This window comes from Ornithodoros turicata, chromosome 5 (genome assembly GCF_037126465.1).
Source record: "Ornithodoros turicata isolate Travis chromosome 5, ASM3712646v1, whole genome shotgun sequence".
Lineage (NCBI taxonomy): Eukaryota > Metazoa > Arthropoda > Arachnida > Ixodida > Argasidae > Ornithodoros > Ornithodoros turicata.
This window is the reverse complement of record NC_088205.1, coordinates 57926372-57938755: the sequence shown is the minus strand read 5'-3', so window position 1 is coordinate 57938755 and position 12384 is coordinate 57926372.

The window sequence follows — 12384 nt, the reverse complement described above, 5'->3', positions numbered from 1 at the left end:
ATTAAATAACCGAATTAAATTGATAAAGACTGCAGAGCTAGCCACGATCTGTGTTGGTAACAATTAGAACGGCCACGTCGCCCTGCGGGTAAGTCCGTGATAGGATACAGAAATCGTCTGCTTTTGCGCGCGCTAGTGCATCGGCGTGAGTAGACGACTTTCAGAAGTTACTGGGCACCGCGGCAACTCTCGTACATTTTCTTTCAGTTCTCAGGTGAAAAACGCGCATTCTAAGTAGTGGCAAGCATGGTGGTTCAGAACAACTACGTTAATCCTCAGAGACAAGTTTAAAGTCGCAGGACAACCCCATCCACAATCACAAATCTGAAGTCGCTGGCTATCGGCGCGCGCGGTCGCATTACAGTTTCGACCAAAAATGTATTACGCGCACTTCCATTACACTCCCCGTTGTACACTGATCATGCTTCGAAATGAAGTGTCGCTGACGACGTCCACGGAGAAGGAGTGCGTGTTTATTTAAAAACCGCATTAAATAGTCGCGGAAAGAAAACACGTGACTTAGCTTCCACGTATTCGATTGTGTGCTACATTATGGGAGACCCCACAGTCAATGCTGGGACTACATTCTCCGCTCGCGGATGTATATGCCTGAGTGTCCCCATTTCGAGAGCAAAGGGGATTACTCAACGCAAGGTGCTTCTGCAAGTTACAATTACCATGACATCGACGACACACCCGCAGGGTGACGTCATACGTGACGTATGCATGAGAGAAGCGCAGCTTTCGTCGTCTGCTCTTACGGCATGTTTTGACAAATTCCTCGAAAACGACTTGGTTATTCCGAATGAAACTTTGACGGTTGTATGTGGACAGTACTCGTGAAACTAGTTTTGGCTAAGTTTCGGAATCGCCCCCGGCTGTACGAGACCGTCCCTTTAACACGACTTATTAGTATAGTGCACATGTTTCTCTGATTACACTGCTGACACTGTCACGTGAGGTATGGTGAACACGTCTCCCGAAAGGAAGTCTAAGTTCATGTCCACATCGTAACAAAATTGAAGCTACACGATTTGTATGAGTGGGTAGAAAAAGGGTCTAATATAACTATCCATCTCCTGTAGCAGCAACAAAATGAAATACGGTTCTTAACTTTATTTTGCTGGTGCACTCTATAGTCGTTAGATGCCATCACAACAAGGACATTCCCTTATTGCACACAGAGGTTCAATAATTATTCTGTCAGGTCCACTTGGTATTTACCAGTGAGAAATGAACTGGTCCTGCTTCACAAAAAGCACAAGCTAAGCAACCATTAAAAAAGTAATTGCTTTCAACCTCTTTGTCACCACAAATAAGCAATATAGCAACTACTTGATGAGTACTTTAATGTATCGTGTTCATTGTGCTAGGTACACTTGCCATGTGGTTCTCTTTGCTGTTGTTTATATCCATGATCACATATACTTGGTAGCACAGTTCAAGGTGTTGATGTTGGTGAAAAAAAAAAAAAAATAATAACAGGGAGACAATTTGTGATGCTTTGCCCATCCGTGCAAATGTTCATGCATTCAACATAATGTAACTTAATGTTTATCTGGCTTCTGTGTGTACATTTCATGTAAATGTCGTTTCAATTTCATGTAAATGTGAACAATGGAAAAGATATGTAATCTTTTTGTGGCTTTGCTAGGTAACTAAGTAAAGTAACTATGTAAAGTACACGACTCCTTTTCATCCCATGCGTACGAAACAACCTCACTCTATCAAACTGCTCCATACGAACACACACTGCACGGACGTCCATTTCTTTCGTACTCGGAAAACTCACAAAAGCAAACACAGATTGCGAAGACAACAATCACACATAAAACACTGGAGCCATGTGGACTTCTCAACACGATTGAAAGTAACTGTTCTGAGGCTGGAACACACAAAAAGAGAAATACAAGCATCGTGAACAAACTGCGCGTTCCTCCATGTTGTTTTCTCGGCCCGAAACGCATTGGGGCTTTGGATTCGGCTGCTGCGACTCAGGTTGGACCTCGATTGGATCTGTAGCCTACTATAATCCACTACGAGCCAACTGAGTCACCTAATGGCGGTCTACGGTGTTGTACGTTGCGAATAGGCTGAAATACATGGGAAGATGGCGACTTTGCCCCACCTGCCACCACTAGACACATTTCGTCCTCCTCTTTTTCCCTCAAGATCGCAAATATGAGTTTCGTTCTTCCACGTGGTTTTTGGAAAGCGCTCTAGGACAAATGTTTCCATGCAGGATTGACGCTTTTCAGTTGACATAAATAATAACATGCCTTAACGTAGCGGGTGCAGTCATACTTTACTTTCTTCGTTCCGTACACGACGGCGGCGGCGCCACTGTAAACCCGCCACTCGACACATTTCGTCCTCCACTTTTTCCCTCTAGATCGGAAATATGAGTTTCATTCTTCAACGTGGTTTTTGGAATGCGCTCTAGGACAAATGTTTGTATGCAGGATTGTCGCTTTTCAGCTGACGTAAATAATAACATGGCTTAACGTAGCGGCTGCTGTCATATTTTACTTCATTTGTTCTGTACGCGACTGCGGCGGCGCCACAGTAAACCCACCCCTCGACACATTTCGTCCTCCACTTTTTCCCTCTAGATCGGAAATGTGAGAGTTTTGTTCTTCCACGTGGTTTTTGGAAGGCGCTCTAGGACAAATGTTTCCATGCAGGATTGTCGCTTTTCAGCTGACGTAAATAATAACATGCCTTAACGTAGCGGCTGCTGTCATACTTTACTTCATTTGTTCTGTACGCGACTGCGGCGGCGCCACAGTAAACCCACCCCTCGACACATTTGGTCCTCCACTTTTTCCCTCTAGATCGGAAATGTGAGAGTTTTGTTCTTCCACGTGATTTTTGGAAGGCGCTCTAGGACAAATGTTTCCATGCAGGATTGTCGCTTTTCAGCTGACGTAAATAATAACATGCCTTAACGTAGCGGCTGCAGTCATACTTTACTTTCTTCGTTCGGTATGCGACTGCGGCGGCGCCACAGTAAACCCACCACTCGACACATTTCGACCTCCACTTTTTCCCTCTAGATCGTTAATATGAGAGTTTCGTTCTTCCACGTGGTTTTTGGAAGGCGCTTCATGACAAACGTTTGTACGCAGGATTGTCGCTTTTCAGCTGATGTAAATAATAACATGGCTTAACGTACCGGCTGCTGTCATACTTTACTTTCTTCGTTCCGTACGCGACGGCGGCGGCGCCAGTGTAAACCCACCACTCGACACATTTCGTCCTCCACTTTTTCCCTCTAGATCGGAAATGTGAGAGTTTTGTTCTTCCACGTGGTTTTTGGAAGGCGCTCTAGGACAAATGTTTCCATGCAGGATTGTCGCTTTTCAGCTGACGTAAATAATAACATGCCTTAACGTAGCGGCTGCAGTCATACTTTACTTTCTTCGTTCCGTACGCGACGGCGGCGGCGCCAGTGTAAACCCACAACTCGACACATTTCGTCCTCCACTTTTTCCCTCTAGATCGAAAATATGAGAGTTTCGTTCTTCCACGTGGTTTTTGAAAGGCGCTCTAGGACAAATGTTTCCATGCAGGATTGTCGCTTTTCAGCTGACGTAAATAATAACATGCCTTAACGTAGCGGGTGCAGTCATACTTTACTTTCTTCGTTCCGTACGCGACGGCGGCGGCGCCAGTGTAAACCCACCACTCGACACATTTCGTCCTCCACTTTTTCCCTCTAGATCGAAAATATGAGAGTTTCGTTCTTCCACGTGGTTTTTGAAAGGCGCTCTAGGACAAATGTTTCCATGCAGGATTGTCGCTTTTCAGCTGACGTAAATAATAACATGCCTTAACGTAGCGGGTGCAGTCATACTTTACTTTCTTCGTTCCGTACGCGACGGCGGAGGCGCCACTGTAAACCCCCCACTCGACACATTTCGACCTCCACTTTTTCCCTCTAGATCCGAAATATGAGTTTCATTCTTCAAGGTGGTTTTTTGGAATGCACTCTAGGACAAATGTTTGTATGCAGGATTGTCGCTTTTCAGCTGACGTAAATAATAACATGGCTTAACCTAGCGGCTGCTGTCATATTTAACTTCCTTTGTTCTGTATGCGACTGCGGCGGCGCCACAGTAAACCCACCACTCGACACATTTCGACCTCCACTTTTTCCCTCTAGATCGGAAATATGAGAGTTTTGTTCTTCCACGTGGTTTTTGGAAGGCGCTCTAGGACAAATGTTTGTATGCAGGATTGTCGCTTTTCAGCTGACGTAAATAATAACATGCCTTAACGTAGCGGCTGCAGTCATACTTTACTTTCTTCGTTCCGTACGCGACGGCGGAGGCGCCACTGTAAACCCACCACTCGACACATTTCGTCCTCCACTTTTTCCCTCTAGATCGGAAATGTGAGAGTTTTGTTCTTCCACGTGGTTTTTGGAAGGCGCTCTAGGACAAATGTTTCCATGCAGGATTGTCGCTTTTCAGCTGACGTAAATAATAACATGCCTTAACGTAGCGGCTGCAGTCATACTTTACTTTCTTCGTTCCGTACGCGACGGCGGAGGCGCCACTGTAAACCCACCACTCGACACAATTCGTCCTTCACTTTTTCCCTCTAGATCCGAAATATGAGTTTCATTCTTCAACGTGGTTTTTTGGAATGCGCTCTAGGACAAATGTTTGTATGCAGGATTGTCGCTTTTCAGCTGACGTAAATAATAACATGGCTTAACCTAGCGGCTGCTGTCATATTTAACTTCCTTTGTTCTGTATGCGACTGCGGCGGCGCCACAGTAAACCCACCACTCGACACATTTCGACCTCCACTTTTTCCCTCTAGATCGGAAATATGAGAGTTTTGTTCTTGCACGTGGTTTTTGGAAGGCGCTCTAGGACAAATGTTTCCATGCAGGATTGTCGCTTTTCAGCTGACGTAAATAATAACATGCCTTAACGTAGCGGCTGCAGTCATACTTTACTTTCTTCGTTCCGTATGCGACTGCGGCGGCGCCACAGTAAACCCACCACTCGACACATTTCGACCTCCACTTTTTCCCTCTAGATCGTTAATATGAGAGTTTCGTTCTTCCACGTGGTTTTTGGAAGGCGCTTCATGACAAATGTTTGTACGCAGGATTGTCGATTTTCAGCTGATGTAAATAATAACATGGCTTAACGTAGCGGCTGCTGTCGTATTTTACTTCCTTTGTTGTCTACGCGACTGAGGCGGCGCCACAATAAACCCACCACTCGACATATTTCGTCCTCCACTTTTTCCCTCTAGATCGGGAATATGAGTTTTATTCTTCCACGTGGTTTTTGGAATGCGCTCTAGGACAAATGTTTGTATGCAGGATTGTCGCTTTTCAGCTGACGTAAATAATAACATGCCTTAACGTAGCGGCTGCTGTCATATTTAACTTCCTTTGTTCTGTACGCGACTGCGGCGGCACCACAGTAAACCCACCACTCGACACATGTCGTCCTTCACTTTTTCCGTCTAGATCGGAAATATGGGAGTTTCGTTCTTCCACGTGGTTTTTGGAAGACGCTTCATGCAAATGTTTCCAGGCAGAATTGTCGCTTTTCAGCTGATGTAAATAATAACATGGCTTAACGTAGCGGCTGCTGTCGTATTTTACTTCCTTTGTTGTCTACGTGACTGAGGCGGCGCCACAGTAAACCCACCACTCGACACATTTCGTCCTCCACTTTTTCCCTCTAGATCGGAAATATGGGAGTTTCGTTCTTCCACGTGGTTTTTGGTAGGCGCTTCATGACAAACGTTTGTACGCAGGATTGTCGCTTTTCAGTTGATGTAAATAATAACATGGCTTAACGTAGCGGCTGCTGTCATACTTTACTTTCTTCGTTCCTTACGCGACGGCGGCGGCGCCACTGTAAACCCACCACTCGACACATTTCGTCCTCCAATTTTTCCCTCTAGATCGGAAATATGAGAGTTTTGTTCTTCCGCGTGGTTTTTGGAAGGTGCTCTAGGACAAATGTTTCCATGCAGGATTGTCGCTTTTCAGCTGACGTAAATAATAACATGGCTTAACCTAGCGGGTGCTGTCATATTTTACTTCCTTTGTTCTGTACGCGACTGCGGCGGCGCCACAGTAAACCCACCACTCGACACATTTCGTCCTCCAATTTTTCCCTCTACATCGGGAATATGAGTTTTATTCTTCCACTTGGTTTTTGGAATGCGCTCTAGGACAAATGTTTGTATGCAGGATTGTCGCTTTTCAGCTGACGTAAATAATAACATGCCTTAACGTAGCGGCTGCTGTCATATTTAACCTCCTTTGTTCTGTATGCGACTGCGGCGGCGCCACAGTAAACCCACCACTCGACACATTTCGTCCTCCACTTTTTCCCTCTAGATCGGGAATATGAGTTTTATTCTTCCACGTGGTTTTTGGAATGCGCTCTAGGACAAATGTTTGTATGCAGGATTGTCGCTTTTCAGCTGACGTAAATAATAACATGCCTTAACGTAGCGGCTGCTGTCATATTTAACCTCCTTTGTTCTGTATGCGACTGCGGCGGCGCCACAGTAAACCCACCACTCGACACATTTCGTCCTTCACTTTTTCCGTCTAGATCGGAAATATGGGAGTTTCGTTCTTCCACGTGGTTTTTGGAAGGCGCTTCATGCAAATGTTTCCAGGTAGAATTGTCGCTTTTCAGCTGACGTAAATAATAACATGCCTTAATGTAGCGGCTGCTGTCATATTTTACTTTCTTCGTTCCGTACGCGACAGCGGCGGCGCCACAGTAAACCCACCACTCGACACATTTCGACCTCCACTTTTTTCCTCTAGATTGGAAATATGAGAGTTTCGTTCTTCCACGTGGTTTTTGGGAAGGCGCTTCATGACAAATGTTTGTACGCAGGATTGTCGCTTTTCAGCTGATGTAAATAATAACATGGCTTAACGTAGCGGCTGCTGTCGTATTTTACTTTCTTTGTTCTCTACGCGACTGCGGCGGCGCCACAGTAAACCCACCACTCGACACATTTCGTCCTCCACTTTTTCCCTCTAGATCGGAAATATGGGAGTTTTGTTCTTCCACGTGTGTTTTGGAAGGCGCTTTATGCAAATGTTTCTATGCAGGATTGTCGCTTTTCAGCTGATGTAAATAATAACATGGCTTAACGTAGCGGCTGCTGTCATATTTTACTTTCTTCGTTCCGTACACGACGGCGGCGGCGCCACTGTAAACCCGCCACTCGACACATTTCGTCCTCCACTTTTTCCCTCTAGATCGGAAATATGAGTTTCGTTCTTCAACGTGGTTTTTGGAATGCGCTCTAGGACAAATGTTTGTATGCAGGATTGTCGCTTTTCAGCTGACGTAAATAATAACATGGCTTAACGTAGCGGCTGCTGTCATATTTTACTTCATTTGTTCTGTACGCGACTGCGGCGGCGCCACAGTAAACCCACCCCTCGACACATTTCGTCCTCCACTTTTTCCCTCTAGATCGGAAATGTGAGAGTTTTGTTCTTCCACGTGATTTTTGGAAGGCGCTCTAGGACAAATGTTTCCATGCAGGATTGTCGCTTTTCAGCTGACGTAAATAATAACATGCCTTAACGTAGCGGCTGCAGTCATACTTTACTTTCTTCGTTCCGTATGCGACTGCGGCGGCGCCACAGTAAACCCACCACTCGACACATTTCGACCTCCACTTTTTCCCTCTAGATCGTTAATATGAGAGTTTCGTTCTTCCACGTGGTTTTTGGAAGGCGCTTCATGACAAATGTTTGTACGCAGGATTGTCGCTTTTCAGCTGATGTAAATAATAACATGGCTTAACGTACCGGCTGCTGTCATACTTTACTTTCTTCGTTCCGTACGCGACGGCGGCGGCGCCAGTGTAAACCCACCACTCGACACATTTCGTCCTCCACTTTTTCCCTCTAGATCGGAAATGTGAGAGTTTTGTTCTTCCACGTGGTTTTTGGAAGGCGCTCTAGGACAAATGTTTCCATGCAGGATTGTCGCTTTTCAGCTGACGTAAATAATAACATGCCTTAACGTAGCGGCTGCAGTCATACTTTACTTTCTTCGTTCCGTACGCGACGGCGGCGGCGCCAGTGTAAACCCACAACTCGACACATTTCGTCCTCCACTTTTTCCCTCTAGATCGAAAATATGAGAGTTTCGTTCTTCCACGTGGTTTTTGAAAGGCGCTCTAGGACAAATGTTTCCATGCAGGATTGTCGCTTTTCAGCTGACGTAAATAATAACATGCCTTAACGTAGCGGGTGCAGTCATACTTTACTTTCTTCGTTCCGTACGCGACGGCGGCGGCGCCAGTGTAAACCCACCACTCGACACATTTCGTCCTCCACTTTTTCCCTCTAGATCGAAAATATGAGAGTTTCGTTCTTCCACGTGGTTTTTGAAAGGCGCTCTAGGACAAATGTTTCCATGCAGGATTGTCGCTTTTCAGCTGACGTAAATAATAACATGCCTTAACGTAGCGGGTGCAGTCATACTTTACTTTCTTCGTTCCGTACGCGACGGCGGAGGCGCCACTGTAAACCCCCCACTCGACACATTTCGACCTCCACTTTTTCCCTCTAGATCCGAAATATGAGTTTCATTCTTCAAGGTGGTTTTTTGGAATGCGCTCTAGGACAAATGTTTGTATGCAGGATTGTCGCTTTTCAGCTGACGTAAATAATAACATGGCTTAACCTAGCGGCTGCTGTCATATTTAACTTCCTTTGTTCTGTATGCGACTGCGGCGGCGCCACAGTAAACCCACCACTCGACACATTTCGACCTCCACTTTTTCCCTCTAGATCGGAAATATGAGAGTTTTGTTCTTCCACGTGGTTTTTGGAAGGCGCTCTAGGACAAATGTTTGTATGCAGGATTGTCGCTTTTCAGCTGACGTAAATAATAACATGGCTTAACGTAGCGGCTGCTGTCATATTTTACTTCATTTGTTCTGTACGCGACTGCGGCGGCGCCACAGTAAACCCACCCCTCGACACATTTCGTCCTCCACTTTTTCCCTCTAGATCGGAAATGTGAGAGTTTTGTTCTTCCACGTGGTTTTTGGAAGGCGCTCTAGGACAAATGTTTCCATGCAGGATTGTCGCTTTTCAGCTGACGTAAATAATAACATGCCTTAACGTAGCGGCTGCAGTCATACTTTACTTTCTTCGTTCCGTACGCGACGGCGGAGGCGCCACTGTAAACCCACCACTCGACACAATTCGTCCTTCACTTTTTCCCTCTAGATCCGAAATATGAGTTTCATTCTTCAACGTGGTTTTTTGGAATGCGCTCTAGGACAAATGTTTGTATGCAGGATTGTCGCTTTTCAGCTGACGTAAATAATAACATGGCTTAACCTAGCGGCTGCTGTCATATTTAACTTCCTTTGTTCTGTATGCGACTGCGGCGGCGCCACAGTAAACCCACCACTCGACACATTTCGACCTCCACTTTTTCCCTCTAGATCGGAAATATGAGAGTTTTGTTCTTGCACGTGGTTTTTGGAAGGCGCTCTAGGACAAATGTTTCCATGCAGGATTGTCGCTTTTCAGCTGACGTAAATAATAACATGCCTTAACGTAGCGGCTGCAGTCATACTTTACTTTCTTCGTTCCGTATGCGACTGCGGCGGCGCCACAGTAAACCCACCACTCGACACATTTCGACCTCCACTTTTTCCCTCTAGATCGTTAATATGAGAGTTTCGTTCTTCCACGTGGTTTTTGGAAGGCGCTTCATGACAAATGTTTGTACGCAGGATTGTCGATTTTCAGCTGATGTAAATAATAACATGGCTTAACGTAGCGGCTGCTGTCGTATTTTACTTCCTTTGTTGTCTACGCGACTGAGGCGGCGCCACAATAAACCCACCACTCGACATATTTCGTCCTCCACTTTTTCCCTCTAGATCGGGAATATGAGTTTTATTCTTCCACGTGGTTTTTGGAATGCGCTCTAGGACAAATGTTTGTATGCAGGATTGTCGCTTTTCAGCTGACGTAAATAATAACATGCCTTAACGTAGCGGCTGCTGTCATATTTAACTTCCTTTGTTCTGTACGCGACTGCGGCGGCACCACAGTAAACCCACCACTCGACACATGTCGTCCTCCACTTTTTCCGTCTAGATCGGAAATATGGGAGTTTCGTTCTTCCACGTGGTTTTTGGAAGACGCTTCATGCAAATGTTTCCAGGCAGAATTGTCGCTTTTCAGCTGATGTAAATAATAACATGGCTTAACGTAGCGGCTGCTGTCGTATTTTACTTCCTTTGTTGTCTACGTGACTGAGGCGGCGCCACAGTAAACCCACCACTCGACACATTTCGTCCTCCACTTTTTCCCTCTAGATCGGAAATATGGGAGTTTCGTTCTTCCACGTGGTTTTTGGTAGGCGCTTCATGACAAACGTTTGTACGCAGGATTGTCGCTTTTCAGTTGATGTAAATAATAACATGGCTTAACGTAGCGGCTGCTGTCATACTTTACTTTCTTCGTTCCTTACGCGACGGCGGCGGCGCCACTGTAAACCCACCACTCGACACATTTCGTCCTCCAATTTTTCCCTCTAGATCGGAAATATGAGAGTTTTGTTCTTCCGCGTGGTTTTTGGAAGGTGCTCTAGGACAAATGTTTCCATGCAGGATTGTCGCTTTTCAGCTGACGTAAATAATAACATGGCTTAACCTAGCGGGTGCTGTCATATTTTACTTCCTTTGTTCTGTACGCGACTGCGGCGGCGCCACAGTAAACCCACCACTCGACACATTTCGTCCTCCAATTTTTCCCTCTACATCGGGAATATGAGTTTTATTCTTCCACTTGGTTTTTGGAATGCGCTCTAGGACAAATGTTTGTATGCAGGATTGTCGCTTTTCAGCTGACGTAAATAATAACATGCCTTAACGTAGCGGCTGCTGTCATATTTAACCTCCTTTGTTCTGTATGCGACTGCGGCGGCGCCACAGTAAACCCACCACTCGACACATTTCGTCCTCCACTTTTTCCCTCTAGATCGGGAATATGAGTTTTATTCTTCCACGTGGTTTTTGGAATGCGCTCTAGGACAAATGTTTGTATGCAGGATTGTCGCTTTTCAGCTGACGTAAATAATAACATGCCTTAACGTAGCGGCTGCTGTCATATTTAACCTCCTTTGTTCTGTATGCGACTGCGGCGGCGCCACAGTAAACCCACCACTCGACACATTTCGTCCTTCACTTTTTCCGTCTAGATCGGAAATATGGGAGTTTCGTTCTTCCACGTGGTTTTTGGAAGGCGCTTCATGCAAATGTTTCCAGGTAGAATTGTCGCTTTTCAGCTGACGTAAATAATAACATGCCTTAATGTAGCGGCTGCTGTCATATTTTACTTTCTTCGTTCCGTACGCGACAGCGGCGGCGCCACAGTAAACCCACCACTCGACACATTTCGACCTCCACTTTTTTCCTCTAGATTGGAAATATGAGAGTTTCGTTCTTCCACGTGGTTTTTGGGAAGGCGCTTCATGACAAATGTTTGTACGCAGGATTGTCGCTTTTCAGCTGATGTAAATAATAACATGGCTTAACGTAGCGGCTGCTGTCGTATTTTACTTTCTTTGTTCTCTACGCGACTGCGGCGGCGCCACAGTAAACCCACCACTCGACACATTTCGTCCTCCACTTTTTCCCTCTAGATCGGAAATATGGGAGTTTTGTTCTTCCACGTGTGTTTTGGAAGGCGCTTTATGCAAATGTTTCTATGCAGGATTGTCGCTTTTCAGCTGATGTAAATAATAACATCTCTTAACGTAGCGGCTGCTGTCGTATTTTACTTTCTTTGTTCTCTACGCGACTGCGGCGGCGCCACAGTAAACCCACCACTCGACACATTTCGTCCTCCACTTTTTCCCTCTAGATCGGAAATATGGGAGTTTTGTTCTTCCACGTGTGTTTTGGAAGGCGCTTTATGCAAATGTTTCTATGCAGGATTGTCGCTTTTCAGCTGATGTAAATAATAACATGGCTTAACGTAGCGGCTGCTGTCATATTTTACTTTCTTCATTCTGTAAGTGACTGCGGCGGCGCCACAATAAACCCACCAGTAGACACATTTCGTCCTCCTCTTTTTCCCTCTAGATTGCAAATATGAGTTTCGTTCTTCCACGTGGTTTTTGGAAGGCGTTTTAGGACAAATGTTTCCATGCAAGATTGTCGGTTTTCAGCTGACGTAAATAACAACATAGCTGCTGCTGTCATATTTTACTTTCTTCCATACACGACTACAGCGGTACCACAATAAGCCCACTGTTCGACACATTTCGTCCTCCACTTTTTCCCTCTTGATCGGAAATGAGTTTCATTCTTTCAGGTGGTTTTTGGAATGCG